General features: G+C 42.2%; 1 protein-coding gene across 17 annotated transcripts in view; it reads left to right on the top strand.

Moving 5' to 3' along the window:
* The window catches only part of SH3D19 (SH3 domain containing 19), a 202,644-nt gene that overhangs the window by 48,729 nt on the left and 135,031 nt on the right, over positions 1-18,884 (top strand). The window lies entirely within an intron of this gene.

Below are 18,884 nucleotides of genomic sequence, written 5' to 3'. Positions count from 1 at the left end.
CCCCCTGCTGTCCTGGGAGAGCAGAGTTTCTGGGGTTTCTGCCTGTGGTGTTAAGGAGTGGCTGGTTGAGGGCACTGGAAGAAACAGGACCCTGTCTCTAGCAAGGAGATAGAAGGTGGACACGATTCTCCAAAAGCAAGAAATGGAAAAGAGGAAATGAACCCAGTATCTGGTTAATTTTTCTGAGTTTTTTTGTTTGTTTGTTTTCATTTCTGTTACAGTGTTAGCTGCACTGCAAGTCAGGTTTCCTGGGAAATAGACTCTAAGACAGAGATTTGTGCGCAGGAAATTTATTTTACAGTGGTCTCAGGATCAGCACCACTTGAGTGGGTAGTAGGATTGGTTAGAAGGAGAGTTGAACTGTGATGCGTTTGCAACAGAGGCCTCAGCCTATCTCACAAGTTTCTCTGGAGCTGAGGTGGCCCTCAGAGATTTTCTGTACTGAGCTAAGAAGGATGCGCTCTTAGAGGTCTGCATCATTGGATGCAGGCCACCTCCTAGGAGGGGGCATTACCTTGGGTGAGGTGGCTCTGTTGGCAGTTCTTGGGATAAGACTTAGCTGTGAACTGTCAGCAGCCAACACTCCCTAGCTGAATGCTTCAGTTCTAAAGAGGGGTCTGGATGGTACACCACAACATCTACCTCAGAAATCTTCACTGTGCCTTTTGTTTTCTGTGCCAATTGTTTGTAGGGTGCTAGGTCTGTGGAGGCAGAATTCAATGAACTATTAAAATGTTACTGCTCTCTTGCAACTTAAAATATTGGGATGCTTGAAAGAAACATATAAATAGTTTAAAAGTAATAGGCCAGGCGCGGTGGCTCATGCCTGTAATCCCAGCACTTTGGGAGGCCGAGGTGGGTGGATCACCTGAGGTCAGGCGTTTGAGACCATCCTGGCCAACATGGTGAAATCCTGTCTCTACTAAAAATCCAAAAATTAGCTGGGTGTAGTGGCGTGCACCTGTAGTCCCAGCTACTCGGGAGGCTGAGGCAGGTGAATCGCTTGAACCCGGGAGGCGGAGGTTGCAGTGAGCCAAGATGGCGCTGCTGCACTCCAGCCTGGGTGACAGAGCAAGACTGTGTCTCAAAAAAAAAAAAAAAAAAAATAATAATAATAATAGAAGTGGCTGGGCGTGGTAGCTTACGCCTATTATCCCAGCACTTTGAAAGGCTGAACGGGGAGGATCCCTTGAGGCCAGGAGTTTGAGATCAGCCAGGGCAATACAGGGAGACCCTATATCTACAAAAATTTAAAAATTAGCCTGGTGTGGTGATGTGCACCTGAAGTCCCCAGCTACTCGGAAGGCTGAGGCAGGAGGATCACTTGAACTCAGTAGTTCCAGGCTACATGAGCTATGATTGTACCACTGTGCTCCAGCTCGGGTGACAGAAAGAACCTGTCTCAAATAATAATGGAAGACCAGAAAATGTAGCTATTTTGGTAAGAACTATTTGGTTACAGACAACTGAGGCTCACTTAAGCTAGCTTAAATCAAGAGGAGATTATTTTAAAGCTATTGTTTTGAGCTGAATTATGTCTCCTCAAAAATGTATCTTGAGGCTGGGCATGGTGGCTCACGCCTGTAATCCCAGCACTCTGGGAGGCCGAGGCGGGCGGATCACGAGGTCAGGAGATCGAGACTATCCTGGCTAACACAGTGAAACCCTGTCTCTACTAAAAAATACAAAAAATTAGCCGGGTGTAGTGGCGGGCGCCTGTAGTCCCAGCCACTCAGGAGGCCGAGGCAGGAGAATGGCGTGAACCCGGGAGGCAGAGCTTGCAGTGAGCCGAGATTGCGCCACTGCACTCCAGCCTCGGCAACAGAGCGAGACTCCGTCTCAAAAAAAAAAAAAATGTATCTTGAAGTCCTAACCGCGCTCCCATACCTCAGAGTGTGACAATATTTGGAGATAAGGTCTTTAAAGAGGTAATTATATTAAAAAGAGGTCATTAGGTTGGGTTCTAATCTGATATGAGTGATGTCCTTAGAAGAGGAAATGTCATGTACGTGACATGTATAGAGGGAGAAGACAGCTATTTACAAGCCTAGGATGCCTGAAACAAATCCTTCCCTCATGGCCCTCAGAAAGAACCAGCCATGCTGATACCTTGATCTTGGACTTCCAGCCTCCAGAACTGTGAGAAAATAAATTTCTTTTGGTTAAGTTCATCTAGTCTGTGGTACTGTGTTACAGCAGCCCTAGCAAACTTATGTGGATGTCTATGGAATAATAAGAACAGGATAACAGGGACACCTGGAGCTGCCATAGGACAACCCTGAAGACCAGAGCTGGAAAGGAGCTCTGGATTCATGACCGCTTAAGAGCTCATAGCAGGATCTTCTCTCTGGTTCTCTGCTATTAATATGGCTCCACCACATTCCATGTCGTTTCTTTCTGTCCTACTATTAACTGCTCAAGTTGTTCCCTGTTTTCAGTTCAGACTCCCAAGACGTCTTATTTGGTACAGATTATCTTTTCTAACCAGGATATAGGTTCGTGGCCATGGATTAACTGTCCTTGGGGTAAGTACCCTTATATGGGAAGGTGAGAAGATGGGGATGCAGAAATATGGCCAGCTCAGCTGCAGGGGCTATTGTGGCAGGGCAGATGCCAGGTTTGCTATATCTCAGTAAAGTAGCATAAAGATGTTTACTTCTTTAAATACATTTTAAAAGATTTTAGAAGTGAACACGTGAAAAAAATCTCTCCATTTGCTTTTTTAAGCAAACACTGCCACACCATGAATTTTTACCAAATTTATGTTTTTAAAATTCACTTGTTTTCATTTGTGTCTGCTTGATGGGGATGAAAATCTACTACTACCATTACATTTGTGATAGTTTCTGAATACATTTTTAATGGTTCTTGTTTTGTATATCCAATTTTTTTTGTGGTTTATGCATTCACTCTGGTTTTCTGCTACTCACTGTGATTTTATCATGATACGATGACTCTTAGTATTTTTCACCTTAATTTTTTCTGAAATTAACATTATAGCCAGCAGTTTTCTCCAGCTCATTTCATTGAAGAAAAAGATTTCTTATTCATAGCAGAACCATCTATGTGAATATTCCAATTAATTTATGGTATTCACAGACAATTTTAGCTATTGAGTTAACTCGCTTAGTATAGTTTTTTTAAAAGGTCAGACCTCAGTTTGAGATTTGCCTTCTGATCATGTTTAGAGTAAAGGCAGCTTATTATTCATTTTGCAGAGACCTGAAAGCTTTGGACAGATCTTTCTGTTGACTTACCACAGGAGCAAAAAACTTGACCAGACAGTCCTTTCCCTCTGAGGATTTTGTGGTTGTCCCAGGTCTTTGGACTTTTTTTTTTTTTTTTTTTTTTTTTTTTTTGAGATGGAGTCTCGCTCTGTTGCCCAGGCTGGAGTGCAGTGGCGTGATCTCAGCTCACTGCAACCTCCGCCTCCCGGGTTCAAGTGATTCACCTGCCTCAGCCTCCCGAGTAGCTGGGACTACAGGCGCCCGCCACCACGCCCGGCTAATTTTTTGTATTTTTAGTAGAGACAGGTTTTCGCCATGTTAGCCAGGATGGTCTCGAACTCCTGACCTTGTGATCCGCCTGCCTCAGCCTCCCAAAGTGCTGGGATTACAGGTGTGAGCTACCGTGGCCAACTGGACTTTTATTAATACATCACTGGACAAATCGGAAGTACTGGCTTATACCCTTTGTATGTTAGTTGGATTGCTCACAGAATCTCTCCTCTCCTTTGTTTAAATGTTTTGTAAATATGTATTTCAGTTTTGGTGTCTGTTAAATTTAGTTGGAAATAAACTCTACATCAGTTACTGATGTAACTAAGGCACCAGTACTTTATTTTGAAAATTGGAAGGTAAAAAAAGGAAAGAATTAAATTGTTATCCTACTTTTCCTGTATAAAGTGTAGTTCAGAGTATCAAAATAGGTTTAGTTGGTGAGAGAAGAATTCCAACTAATAAATGTAGTTGGACCAGTAGCATTAGAAAATCACCACTTACAGCCCCTCATGAAATAATTGATTCAAGGAATGACTATCAAATCTTTAGATGAAAAGTTGATAGAGAGCTGAGGCTGTTACCATTTAAACCCTCTGATAACTCTTAGCATCACTAAAAGTGGGACAAGGCAGACATGTGTCTCCTGATGTTACCCTCCATGAAGTATCCTTGCTAAAAAAAAAGAAAAGTGAAACCTGAATCTCTAAAGCTACTTTCACTTGCAGCAAATATAAGGGATAAAGGAGTAAGTCAGATTACAACTTAAGGAAGTAAATAGACAAATCCAGAATGTAGGACATTTTACAAAGCAGCTGACCCAGTTACTGTTGTAAGTCAATGTTATGAAGGTAAAAAAGGGAGAGAGACTGCTCTAGATTATAAGACACTTAAGAGACATAGTGTGTTTGGATCCTGATTTAACAAACCAGCTTATTGTTAATCTTGACAGGTGTGATAATGGCACTTAGCTTTGTAAGAAAATATCTATTCCTAAAGAGAAAGGTGGGACCCTCTTAACCCTTTCTAAATCTAAGCTAAAATGATGTATCATTTTGGAGAAAGTTCCTCTGGTTTTCAGCCCACAGTGCTATTCTTTCATTTTCACGGGTATGGCTGTATTACCTTATTACCTTATTACCTTAAGCAAGTCACCTTTTCCCTAAGGCTTGTATTTTCCCATTGTACCATAAAGATGCTGGAATCATCTTTATGATGATCTTAAAGATTAAATTGTGCATTGCTTGTTTATCACCGTATTTTATCTATTTATCTTTGCCTTTTGCCTACATTATCTGTCTATAAATAGTTTCTTCCTTTTTATTCAGTAATCAAGAAACATGTTGGATCTGCCATTTTACTGCTTCGCTGGCTCTTATAAGGAAGTGTCAGAGTTGGAAGTGAGAGTGGGTGCCTAATGCCCACCCCAAGGACTGTCCTGAACACAGCTCTTACAGTTTCTGCCTCTCTCATCATGCTGTGTCTTCAGGTCTTAGATTCTCTATCCCCAGATTATTACCCTATGCTGTCACTAAAGTTGTCTTTAAATACCTCTGCCATACACAAAAAGTAGAATAATAATCGCTGCAAAATAGGAATAATAATATCCCACAAGATTTTCATAAGAATTAAACGAGATATTATAGAGCTAATACTTAGCTTGGGTTTGGCCTATTTAGCATGTGATAATTAATGGCAGCTGCTATTTTTATTATTGTTGTTGTTGAACTCATTTCTCAGCTTTAAGTATTTAATTCTACCCAAACAGTTTATCTTGGTGATGGCTTGGATTGATGTTGATGGTACCTGTCGACCAGGGCTTCTCAACCCTGGCACTATTGACATTTTGGGCCAGATGATTCTTCGTTGTGGGGTAGCTAGCCTGCTCATTGTAGGATATTAAGCAGCATCCCTAATCTCTACCTATTAAATGCCAGTAATACCTACTACACCTAGTTGTGACAACCAAAAATATCTCCAGACATTGCCAAATGTCCCCTGGGAGAACCACTGCTGTAAAGCAAAGATGCCACTTCAAGAATTCAGTCTTCTTTTGAGCACCCTGAGGATAAAACAGGGAAAACAATAGATTTGCAAGTTTTGTAGCTTTTTATCTGTATTAACAGAAAGGGCAAATGGACACCATTGTCTATTTTCTAATTCAACCCATCAATCAATCTACTATATGGGAAAATGAATAGATCTCCTTATAAAACAGTCTCCTAAAGAATAACTGAGGCCACGCGTAGTGGCTCATGCCTATAATCCTAGGCCTTTGGGGGGTCAAAGCGAAAGGATTGCTTGAGCTTAGGAATTGAAGACCAGCCTGGACAACATAATGAGACCCCCATCTCTACAGAAAAATTAAAAAATTAGCCAGGTGGGGTGTTGCATGTTTGTAGTCCCAGTTACTCAGGAGACTGAGGTGGGAGGATTGCTTGAACTTGAGAGGTTGAGACTGCAGTGGGCTATGATTGGGACACTACACTCCAGCCTGGGTGACAGAGTCAGACCCTGTCTCAAAAAAAAGAATAATTGACTTCTCTAGTATGTGTATATCAGGCCTTGGCTTTTGCCTTTGTGTACTAAAAGGTCCAGTCTAGTTTTAGTTTTTGAACTTGGACAAGAAATTTTTTGTGAAGCTTTTGTTTCACAAATCAGTAAGTGCTAGAATTAGTCCATATACAGTCATGTGCCTCATAATGACATTTCAGACCACATATACTAGGTTGGTTCCATAAGATTATAACGGAGCTGACAAATTCCTATTGCCTAGTGACATTAGAGTTGTAGGGCAATGCATTACTTAAGTGTTCATGGTGGTGCTGTTATAAACAAACCTACTGACTGCCAGTTGTATAAAAGCATAGCATATACAATTACATACAGTACATATGTGGCAGGCCATTCTTCTGTTGCTGTGAAGAAATACCTGAGACTGAGTAATTTATAAAGAAAGAGCTTTAATTGGCTCATGGTTCTGCAGGCTGCACAGGAGGCATAGCAGCATCTGCTTCTGAGAAGGCCTCAAGAAGCTTCCAATCATGGAAGAAGGCAAAGGGGGAGCAGGCACATCACATGGTGAAAGCAAGAGAAGGGCGGGAGGTGCCATACACTTAATGACCAGAAGTGACATACTATTTTGAGGATAGTACCAAGAGGATGGTAATAAACCATTCAGGAGAAACTCACTCCTGTGATCCAGTCACCTCCCATCAGGCCCCACCTCCAACACTGGGGATTACAATTCAACATGAGATTTGGGTGGGGTCAGCCTCCAAACTATATCAACATATAATACCTGATAATGATAATAAATGACTATGTTACTGGTTTATGTATTTATTATGCTATACTTTTAATCATTATTTTACAGTGTACTCTGTCTACTTTAAAAAAAAAAAGTTAACTGCAAAACAGCTTTAGGCAGATCTGTCAGAAAGTATTCTGGAAAAGGCATTGTTATCGTAGTAGATGACAGCTCCATACATGTTATTGCCCCTGAACACCTTCCAGTGGGACAAGATGTGGAGGTGGAAGACAGTGATACTGATGATCCTGACCCTGTGTAGGCCTAGGCTAATGTGTGTGCTTGCGTCTTAGTTTTTTTTTGTTTTTTTTTGTTTTTTTTAAAGAAAAGCTTAAAAGGTAAAAATAAAAAATTTTTAAAAAGAGAAAACATATAGATAAGGATACAAGGAAAGAAAATATTTTTGTATAACTATACAATGTGTTTGTGTTTTAAGCTAAGTGTTAGAAGAGTCAAAAGTTCTTAAAAATCAAAATGTTTATAAAGTAAAAAAGTTATAGTAAGCAGAGATTAATTTATTATTAAAGAGAAAATTTAAAAATACACTCAGTGTAGCCTAAGCGTACAGTGTTTGTAAAGTCTACAGTAGTGTACTGTCATGTCCTAGGACTTCACATTCACTCACCGCTCACCCACTGACTCATCCAGAGCAACTTCTAGTCCCGCAAGCTCCATTCACAGTAAGTGCCCTATATAGGTGTACCAGTTTTTATCTTTTATAATATATTTTTACTGTACCTTTTCTATGTTTAGATACATAAATACTTCCCATTGTGTTACAGTTGCCTACAGTGTTCAGTACAGTAACTTGCTGCACAGGTTTGTAGCCTATGAGCAATAGACTATAGCATGTAACCTAGGTGTGTAGTAGGCTGTATCACTGAGTTTTGTGTCAATTCACTCTACAATGTTCACACAATGACGAAATCACCTAATGACACATTTCTCAGGACGGATCTCCATCATTAAGCAACATGTCATGTACTTAGCATCTGTTATGTCAGGGCCAAGCCTTGGACAATCTTTCAGAGACAATCTTCTTTCTCTTCCTGGCTGTTTGCTTTATTTACCAGTCTGCAGGTTTCCCTGGACTGCACTCATCTCCTCCACAGGGACTAATCTTGCTCTGAGCACCATCCTACTTACTTGAAACACTAATGCCCTTTAAAACCAGTCCCCCTTTACAGGGGGGACTGGTTATTTTGATCACCAACTAATGCACCTGTTCTTTTGATCACTAACAAAATACATTTCCCTTTTTATGTTTATTCACTTCTACTCATACTAAAGGAATTCTTCCCTATGGTTTTGACAGCCGGCTTTCTATAGTCTATAGTTCTCATTTTGTTAATTGAAAAAAACAAGATTTGATACTTTGTTTGCAGGATACTACATGTTGTTAGAAGGTCAAAAAGATGAATAGGACATTAGTTAATTTTCTCAAGTCTGTTTTTATGTATTCAGAAGGAAAAGTAAAAGCTATGTTCACTCAAGGAACTACAAATAGAGACAAGAAATACAAGAGGTACAAATAACTAGGGCCAAAGGGCAAGTGTTATTTTGGTGTAATGTAAGGAAAAACCTTATAGCTTTCCAACAATGAACGGAGGTAATTTGGTATAGTGGAAAGAGCCTTTTTTTTTTTCTTTGACATAGGGTCTTGCTCTGTCGCCCAGGCTAGAGTGTAGTGTGTCGCCCAAGCTAGAGTGTAGTGGCGCAATCACAGCTCACTGCAACCTTGACCTCCCAGGCTTAATCGATCCTCCCACCTCAGCCTCATGAGTAGCTGGGACTACAGGCACGTGCCACTATGCTAGACTAATTTTTTTTTTTTTTCATAGAGAGAGAGAGAGGGTCTTCACCATGTTGCCCAGGATTGTTGCAAACTGCTGGTCTCAAACCATCCTTCTACCTCGGCCTCCAGAAGTGCTGGGATTACAGGTGTGAGCCACCACACCCAGCTGAAAAAGCCATATTTTTGAAGTCTGACAGCCCTGGATAGATGTTAAATTAAATATTAGCTGTTTAGTCTTAGGCAGATTACTTAGCCTCTTTGAACCTCAGTTTTGTGTGTTTTTATTTCATTTGTAAACGGGGCTAAATAATACCTTCTTGAGTTGTTAAGACAAAATAAGATAATATTTAAAGTGACCAGCATAGTACTTAACACAGAGGAGTCGTAAAGTAAATATGAGTTCCTGCCATTGTTAGGAGATGAGATAGATATGTCATGTTATCCGGAGAATTCACTTAGGCAGGTCTTCTATAAGCAACATGACTTGACTCAAGTAATCTCAATCTAGTCTCTGGGTTCTTAGCTTTTTAACTTCTGGACTTCAGACCTTGTCAGAGCACCTAGAAGAGATCAAATTCAAGGGACTGACTCACAAAACTCTGAGGCTTATGTATGAACCAGAATATTTATTCTCACTAAGGGCTATTCATTTCCATTATTTGGAATTTTCACTTTTCCCAACCAGGGCACCTCTTCTTCATTTGAGTCGAGAAACTAAATGTGTTGTGGTTTAAAGAGGTTTAAAATGAGAACAAATGGAGGTAGCTAGTCTCCATGAGCATTTCACTTACTAAGATGAAATATCTCATCTTTACAAAAACTGAAAGACCACTTTTCTATAACAGAACATGTTTTTCTTTAAAGTTTATATTCATTAGACTCAGGGTCTTTCTCCCTTAACAGCCTAGAATCTGATGAACACATATAGTTAACGGACTTTTCCCTTCTTAGATTCCATGCTGACTATCCCCCGTCTTAATCCTGGTTTTCTTCAACCAGTGCATAATACTGTTGATTAGATTTAAACTTTCATTGGTACGATCTCATTCCTAGTACGTTGCCTTAAGATTATACCCAAGTCTCCAAGATTACCTTCTTCCTAAAACATGAGGTGTGTATTTACTAAAATCTTTTAGGTTTGTCCTACATGTAACTATCTCATCCATTATGTGTGTTATTTTACTTGTTAAGTTTCAGTTTTAGATGATTCTTGTGGGCAAAGGGTGGGCAATACTGTGTAGTGAAAATAGTTCCCATTCCCTCATTCCCAACAATGAATAATTTTCCAAAGCTGCTGTAATAAGTATAAGGGGGCCAGATGCTGTGGCTCACACCTGTAATCCCAGTACTTTGGGAGGCTGAGGCGGGTGGATCGCTTGAGGTCAGGAGTTCATTACCAACCTGGGCAAGGGCAACATGGAGAAACCGCATGCCTCTACAAAAAATATAAAAATTAGCCGGGTGTGGTGGTGCACACTTGTAATCCTAGCTACTCAGGAGGCTGAGGCAGGAGAATTGCTTGAACCTGGGAGGTGGAGGTTGCAGTGAGCTGAGATTGTGCCACTGCACTCCAGCCTGGGTGACAGAGCAGGACTCTGTCTTTTAAAAAAAAAAAAAAAAAGAAAGAAAAGAAATAAAATAAATATAAGGATTAACTGATCATTCTATTGAAAAGCGAACTTATGCCTTGAGCTTGGAGTAGTATCGGATAATTTGTAAAGTGCCTTCCAACTCTTATATTTTGTGATTTTATAACCTCCTTTTATCTCCTATTTTTTGGCTCCACTATCTAGATCCATCATCTTCTCTCACATTCTATCTTCTTTTTTTTTTTTCAAATGATTTAGCATCCCACGTGTGTAGTGAGTTTACCTTTTCTTTTGCTGAAGCATTTTCCACAGTGTCAAGTATGCCTTGTTTGAAATTCTGTGGTATTGTCATCTACAAAAATTCTAACAAGATGTTACTGACATAAACAGTATCCCTTTGAGAATAAATTGTAATCATTCTTTATCCTGCTTATAATTTGATAATTTTTGCATTTGGGAATTTGTTTTTTTCTGAATTCTTTTTTTATGTGTATGGAAAGCTTTTTAATGGCCCACATTTAATTAATTTTTTATTATGTAATTACCTTATTTTTGTGATTATTTATGAAAATTATCAATTTCAAACAATGATTTTATTAGCATTCAATTAGAATGAGGAATATTCACTTTGCAGTTGTTCATTCCACTGTCTTGCCAAAACTCCTTCCTTATTTTTTACTCTTTATTCATCAAGTAATGTAGAGCATTGTGTCTATTATTGTATTTTAATCCGCATCCTATGAAATCCAACTTAGCTCTGGTCAGCGTCAGATCCCATGTTTTTAATCATTCTTTGTATATCAGAAAAAAAGGAAAAAAAGAAAATAAAGCAGCATATTTTTCATATGAAACATGTTCTTAGACTACTCTGGTTGTCTACAGGATGTTACATTTTGGAAATATCTCTAAACACCTTCATTAATGCCAACATACCTGAGAACACAAGTATAAAATTTAATCTATGACTACTAAACACAGTCAGTGTTAGCTTCTCAGGCTCTCATTCCAGACTCTTCCTGTAGTCTCTGTTTGTGAAGACAGCCTTCAAGATGGCCTCCAATGATCTTCAGCTCCTGATATTCACACCTCGTTGACTTACTACTAAAGAATAGAATACTATAAGAAGTAATGAGATATTAGGGTGTTTTTTTGTTTTTGTTTTTGTTTTTGTTTTTGAGACAGAGTCTCACTCTGTTGCCCAGGCTGGAGAGCAGTGATGGGATGTTGGCTCACCCCCAGCTCCCAGGTTCAAGCAATTCTCCTCCTGCCTCAGCCTCCCGGGTGGCTGGGATTACAGGAGGCCACCACCATGCCCGACTAATTTTTGTATTTTTAATAGAGACAACGTTTCATCGTGTTGGCCAGGCTGGTCTTGAACGCCTGACCTCAGGTGATCTGCCCACCTCAGCCTCCCAAAGCTGGAATTACAGATGTGAGTAAGCCACTACACCCAGCTGAGTTGTCAGTTTTGAGATTAGGTTATAAAAAGACTGTGGCTGGCCAGGCATGGTTGCCCATGCCTGTAATCTCAGTACTTTGGGAGACCAAGGCAGGAGGCTCGCTTGAGCTCAAGAGTTCAAGACCACCCTGGGCAACATGACAAGACTTTGTCTCCGCAAAAATTTTAAAATAGCTGAGAGTGGTGGTGTGTACCTGTGGTCTCAGCTACTCAGGAGGCTGAAGTGGGGAGGATCACTTGAGCCCAGGTGGTCGAGGCTGCAGTGAGCTGTGTTTATACCACCACACTCCAGCCTGAGCCACAGAGTGAGACCTTGTCCAAAAAACAACAACAACAACAAAAACTGTAGCTTCCATTTTGGGTGCTCTCTATTGCTCTGTCTTGGATCATTCACTCTGGGAGAAGCCAGCTGCCAAAGGCATTCCTTCAGCGAAGCCCACATGAGTGGTAACAGGCACATGAGTGAGCTTAGAAGCTGATCCTTTCCTAGTTGAGCCTTGATGACTGCAGCTGTGGCTGACACAGCAGTAGCTTTTTGAAAGATCCTAAACCATAACTAACCAGCTAAGTCTTCCAGATTACTATCCTGCAGAAACTATGAGATAATAAATGTTCATTGTTTTAGCTACTGAGTGTTGGGGTATTTGTTGTACTACAATAGATAACTAATACACTGCCTGGGCTCCTCCTCCGGCCTGGCCTGTTTTATCTGAAATCTTCTAATCTTCCAAGTCCCTACTTTTTCCTCAGAATCCAGTCTAATCCCAGGGTTGGATGGTTTTCATCTTGGATTAAGTTAGTGGCAAACTAATCTCTGGACCCCAGCATCTTTACCTATAGAATGTGTTGGGCTAAGTGATGTCCAGATTCCTTTAACCCTCAAGTTCTCTGCTTCTGCACTTCCCCAGGCTCTGTCTTCAATTTCGTCAAAAGAATGAATATGAGAACTAATTGTTAGAATCAACCAAATTTTATTCACTCTGGGGATCTTGTTTACTAGGCTGACTTGTGCAGGGGAAAGGCAACAAGCAAATTAGGCTTATGGGACAGCAGAACTGCGTCTGTCTTGCTGACTCTTCAAAATCTGTCTTCAGAATCCTAAACTCTGGAATTTCCTTTTTCTCTCATTCTCAATTGTCACTTTACCCAGGGCATACTGACCTCAGCCAGTTAAGGTGGCCCCAGGAAAATCAGAGGCAGAAGCATAATAGGCAGGAGCCCAGAGAGGCCCAGACTGAGGATAGCAGAAAACTCAGCAAGCAAGATGGCAGACTTCTCAATCCAAGACTTGTAGAAATGGATATTTGTGTATATTCCAGGCCCATTGGTTTGGATGCAGTTTGATCCCTGGCTTACCACTCCTGCCAGGACCTAGAAATCTTCAACTTGACACATCAGGGGGTCTCCTCTACTGCCCAGAGAGAGAGAGGAATTGTTGGCTAGACAGTACATAGGGCAAAGGGAAGGAGGTGAAATTCTTCAACAATTTAGCCAAGAACTGTGCAGTTAGGCCTGTCCAGACACTCCTGGGTTCACCCAGGGTCTCTGAAGATATGAGAAGTGGAGGAAGCACACTGGGGAAGGCAAGGCCTGTGAAAGGTGCCTGAGGGGTGGATTCTTACAGTACGCTGATCCATCTGCCCCACTGGGAGCTTGGAGCAGATCATAGCTTCACTGATGGTGAGCTCAACTCCGTGCAGCAAGCTTTCATTTTGATAATGGTCACCACATGTCTGGAGATCAATGAGGGGCACTTTCAGCTCCTTCAGTGTATAAGAAGGCTTGGTATCTGTAGGGCCAAAAAGAGTCAAAGCTGTCTTAATTAAAAAGTGACTTCTGGCCATGGATACAGATTTTGTGCCTTTGATTTTCAGAGAAAGCTCTAATTTCAAATATTCTGCCCCATGTTAGATAGCATCCTGATTTCTGTTTTGGGAAACAACCTAAAGGCTGAGCTCCCTGGCCCTGAACAAGACCATGGGTAGTTGGCTCCTGTTCACATAGCACAAATTAGTAACAGAAAAATCTTGTAATTTAGGAAAACCCAAAGCAGTGAATGTGGAATTAAGTTGTCTTCAGAATATGTATTTATTTTTCCATAGAAATAAGGGGTAGATCTAGTAAGAAGAATTACCCGGAAATGAAGCTGTACTCCCCTAGCTAGTTTGACTCAGGAACTTTTGCTGACTGGCCTTACTTTTCTGAACACATCTTCATGTCTCCTTCCCCTATCCACCTACCCACACACACTCCACCTAGGTATGGAGGGAAAACTATATTACTTCTCAGACTGAACAGAACTATCCTATCTCTAAATTCATTGCTCTGTCCTTTTTACTTTTAAGGTCTCAGCACTATTGCTAAACAAGAACAAAAGCAGGTATCAATAAGCAAAGAGATTATAGCAGAAGAAATATGAAAGAGGCAAAGGGTCACAGAGAATTTGAAGTCTGAAGCACCTCAGATTACTGTAGTATATCTGGTGCTCTAGGGCTAGGATAGAGAGCAGGCAGAGAGAATGTCAGTTGAAGAAGTTAGAACACAGAAAATCTATGTATCTTCACATTGGAATATTCCAGTATAGCCCCATCCAGTCACCCAGCAGGAGGTTGTATTCTTCTTCAGGTGGACTTCAGATGGGGGAAGGCAGATGAGCAGGACAACAGGGCTAACAGAAACTGGGGAAGGCGTTTCTACCACAGCGATGGCACTAGATGTTTGCTTGGAAATCAGGGTGGGGGGATAATCTGGGACACAGGTATTATTGTCATTTTGGAGTCTGCGCAACCAAAGATCTGAGCCCACCAATACACTGTATTTCCTGGCATCCTTAGACCTGAGAAGAGAAGCAGAAGAGATACCATGGGTTTCTTGTGACTCTGCCCTGGGTCATCATAGCAGAGCTGATTGTTCTGGATATGGCATTTTTCCTCTAGTTCTTCTGAGGCTTTCATTCCTTCGACAAGTATTGAGCATCTCCTGGTAATATAAATGAAATTAAAATAGATACAATCTGGCCCTCACAGAGCTATAATTTTAAGGGGTGTGTGGGTGTGTGTGTGTGTGTTGGGGCAGGGAGAGAGAGACAAGTAACAAACAAGTACAAAATTTAAAATTGTGATAAATGTTATGAAGAAAACAAACAATTTTAAAGTAGAGAGTAAAGGAAGCGGGGAGAGTCTTTGGATTGGATGGTCAGGAAAGGTCTTGTTGAAGAGGTAACTTTTCAACTGAGTCCCAAAAGGAAGAAGTCAGCCTTAAGAGCGATAAAAGCATTCCAGACAGGGAATAGAGTATGCAAGGCCTTGAGGGTGAGAAAGAGCTTGGCAGTCTCCAGGAATTGAAAGAAAGCTGGAGAATGGAATGAGGTTGGAAAAGTGGGCAGACACCTGGTGATTCATGGCTTGTAGGCCACAATGTGGCATTTGGGTTTTATTATAGGTGCCTGGGCAACCACTGGAGGATTCAAAGCAGGGAGTGATATTATCTCACCTCTGACTTTAAAAAGTTACTTTTTGGTGTGTATTGAAGGTAGTAAAACCTATTATACTATTGCAGTGGTCCAGGGGTAGCTATGTTAGAGTCAAAAGTGTATTTTGGAAGTAAAACTGACAAGAATGGTATGTGCATTGCATGTGGAAGGTGAGGGAAAGTGAGATACAATATTTGTCTTGAGTAACTGGTTATATTGTTGAATGAAATGGGAAAGACAGAGAGAGAAAAAGATTGGGGGACCAGTGATGGTGGTAAAATCACCTTTTCTGACCATGTTACCTTTGAGATGCCAAATAGAAGTGCATCAGGACTAGTGTTTGGGGCTAGAGATGCAAGTGCGAGTGTTATCAGCAAATATATGACATTTAAACCAAGGGAAATGGATGAGGGTGGATAATGAGAAATTACTTAATGGGTGATGGATACCCTAAGAGCTCTGACGTCACTGCTATACAGTCTAGGCATATAACAGAAATTACACTTGTACTCCATAAATGTATACAAATAAAATAAAAATATTTTAAAATAAGAGGCAAATGTAAGCACACTTTCTTTCAAAAAGGAAAAAGAAAAAGATGGATGAGTTAACTTAGGGATAGTGAAGAGGGCTCAGGATTGTGCCTCTGAAGAGTGGTATGAGGTGTAGGCATGCTGCTGTAAGGGAAGGAGCCCTTCCTGGGGGATGTCTCCTGGGTAGAGGCTTCGATTTGAGGAATGGGATGGGAGAATATAACTATTTTTAGGTAGTCATTTCAATCAAGATGATGTTAAATTTGAAGAAGCCTGAAGTCTGAGAGTAGTTGCACTGAACTGAGAGCTAGAGTAGGAAGTAGTTGAACCCACTAATAATGCACAACACAGTGTATTGGGCAGTGCACGATAAGCCCCGCCCCAGCCTCTCAGGCGCTGCAGTCACCCAGGTGCCCTCATGGGTCTCCGCACAGCAGGGCCAGCACTCACTGGAAGCAGATCGCCACTGTCAGCACCCACTCCTCTGAGATGAGGGTATCTGAGCAGACGTGAATCAAGCCCTGGCAGATGCTGACCTGCCAGGGCCACTGCCAGATGAGACTGTGAGATGAGGCCTCCCAGCCTGAGGCAATGCCAGATGAGACTGTGGGCCGCCCACAGACTGCCAACAAAGGGCAAGAAGACTTGGAGGGATGCAGCCTGGAGTCCTGCCCCTCTGCCCTCACCCCTCCATGGTCATTTCCCAAACTCAGGTCCTCTTTCCTCCTTACACAGATTCCCTTCCCTCAGTCCATCCAGGCATGCTGCCTCTGCCTGAAGTGTCTTACTTGACTTCAAGAGATTCTCTGGTTCATCCTCATTTGTCAGTTTTGGAAGTAAAACTGACAAGAATGGTATGTGCATTGGATGTGGAAGGTGAGGGGAAGTGAGATACAATATTTGTCTTGAGTAACTGGTTATATTGTTGAATGAAATGGGGAAGACAGAGTGAGACGTTGTCTCACTCTGTTACCTGGGCTAGAAATACAGTGGGATGATTATAGCATACTGCAGCCTAGACCTCCTGGTGGGAGAATGGGGAATGTGGGAGGCACTCTTGATGGATTCTTGCTGCTGCAGAGGGCCCTCACCCATGCCCTGTGCAGCCTTTCCTGGTCTGAAGCCCCCGTCCCTACCTAGGGCTTACCCCACTCTGGGGGCTCACCCGAAATCCCCAGCAGAAGGAGCAGCGTGAATGCACAGCCAGTAGCGCCCGTGTCTCTGTCCTTAGGGCCAGCACTCCCTGCCCCCTGGACTCAGGATCCCAGGGAGAGAGAGGCCAGTGGGGAGCACCCAGAGAAGGGGAAGCAGAACCATCTCCTCCTAGATGGATTCCTCTGCTTCACCCCCTCCTCTCCTTTGGTCTTCACCCCCTGCCAAATCCTGAAGGGACCAGACTTCAGAAGTGCAGCTTCAGGACTCAAGGGAGGAACTGGGGGGTCTGCGGCGTCCCCTGCTGTCCTGGGAGAGCAGGGTGTCTGGGATTCAGCCTGAGAGTGGGTGATGGGAGGTAAGAAGAAGGGAAAGTTGGAGGTGGGCATTGGAAGGAGCAGGGCTCGCTCAGTGTTTAGTGACCCTGGTGTTGAACAAGTCTAAGTTCACACACTTCCCTCTGCCTAACCTGCCACATCTCAGGGACCTGCCCTGGTACGCCCGTTTAATTCTACCCTGATCAAAGGTGAACCAATGGAGGGCAGATCCCTGATCCGGGATCTCAAACGGCTGTGCAGACTGGCCACCCCAGGTCCTTGGCCTCTAGAATGGTTCTGACAGGACTGACCGGAGAAAATAAAGGGGAAATAAACCAGTCACTTCTCTGACAAGTGTTTTCTGTTTTCTCTCTTTCCCTTTGTGCCTCAATTGTTACCTGCTCTTAGCCTTCCTTAGGTAGCAAATATGTATTAGGTCTTTGTTGTGTTAAGGATATTGTGTTAAATGTGGAATGGGATCTATAGGTAACTGCCTGCCTTCAAGGAGTTTACATCCAGTGGGAGAGAGGTGGAATAAGGAAGTAACTCAGGAGGTTTTTACTTATAATTTATGTCCTGTTCATTTGAAAAGGGGGACAAGGGTCTATGGAAACTAGACAAGGGACTGTGACATGGGACTATGACAGAGCATTTGTATGTGTGGCACAGACTATTCAGCCTCATTCCTGGCTCTCCCAAGGACTGGCTTTGTTGGTTGCTTTTTTTTTTTTTTTTAAGACAGAGTCTCACTCTGTTACCTAGGCTAGAAGTACAGTGGCATGATCATAGCATACTGCAGCCTAGACCTCCCAGGCTCAAGCGATCCTCCCTCCTCAGTCTCTGGAGTAGCTGGGACTACAGGCATGCGCCACCACACCTGGCTAATTTTTTGTAGAGATAGCGTCTTGATATGTTGCCCAGGCTGTTCTCAAACTCCAGGACTCAAGCAATCCTCCCTCCCCAGCCTCCCAAAGCATTAGGATTATAGCCTTGAGCCACCACACCCAGCTGCGGTTACTATTTTTAGTAGCATGATGATGATGATGATTAATAACATAATAATGATGAAGAAGAAGAAGAAATAGTTGTTGAGACCCTTTAATATTCCAGGCTTAGTGCCTGGCACAGGAGGGCATCATGTGTACAGTAAAAATGAACAGAGTTAGAAGGGCCATAGAAAAAACTGGGGAAGATTATACTTCCAAAAATCAAGGCTGGGATTATTATAATTATTACAATTGAGTTAACTCCTGGGCATGGTGACTCACGCCTGTAATCCCAGAACTTTGGGAGGCCAAGGCGGGTGAATCACCTGAGGTCAGGAGTTCAAGACCAGCCTGGCCAACATAGTGAAACCCCGTCTCTACTAAAAATACAAAAATTAGCCAGGCACGGTGACACGCGCCTGTAGTCCCAGCTACTTGGGAGGCTGAGGCAGGAGAACTGCTTGAACCCGGGAGGTGGAGGTTGCAGTGAGCCAAGATCATGCCATTGTACTCCAGCCTGGACAACAGAGCAAGACTTCATCTCAATAAATAAATAAATAAATAAATAAATAAATAAATAAATAAGAAGAAAAGAATTTAACTAGATTAGGCCAGCCAGGCTTTGTGACTCATGCCTGTAATCTCAACACTTTGGGAGGCTGAGGCAGGTGGATCACTTGAAGCCACGAATTCGAGACCAACCTAGCCAAAATGGCAAAAACCCTGTCTCTACTAAGAAAACAAAAATTAGCCAGGGATGGTGGCACATGCCTG

This window comes from Pongo abelii, chromosome 3 (assembly GCF_028885655.2).
Source record: "Pongo abelii isolate AG06213 chromosome 3, NHGRI_mPonAbe1-v2.0_pri, whole genome shotgun sequence".
In the NCBI taxonomy this organism is placed as follows: Eukaryota; Metazoa; Chordata; class Mammalia; order Primates; family Hominidae; genus Pongo; species Pongo abelii.
This window is presented reverse-complemented; position numbering and strand designations above follow the sequence as displayed.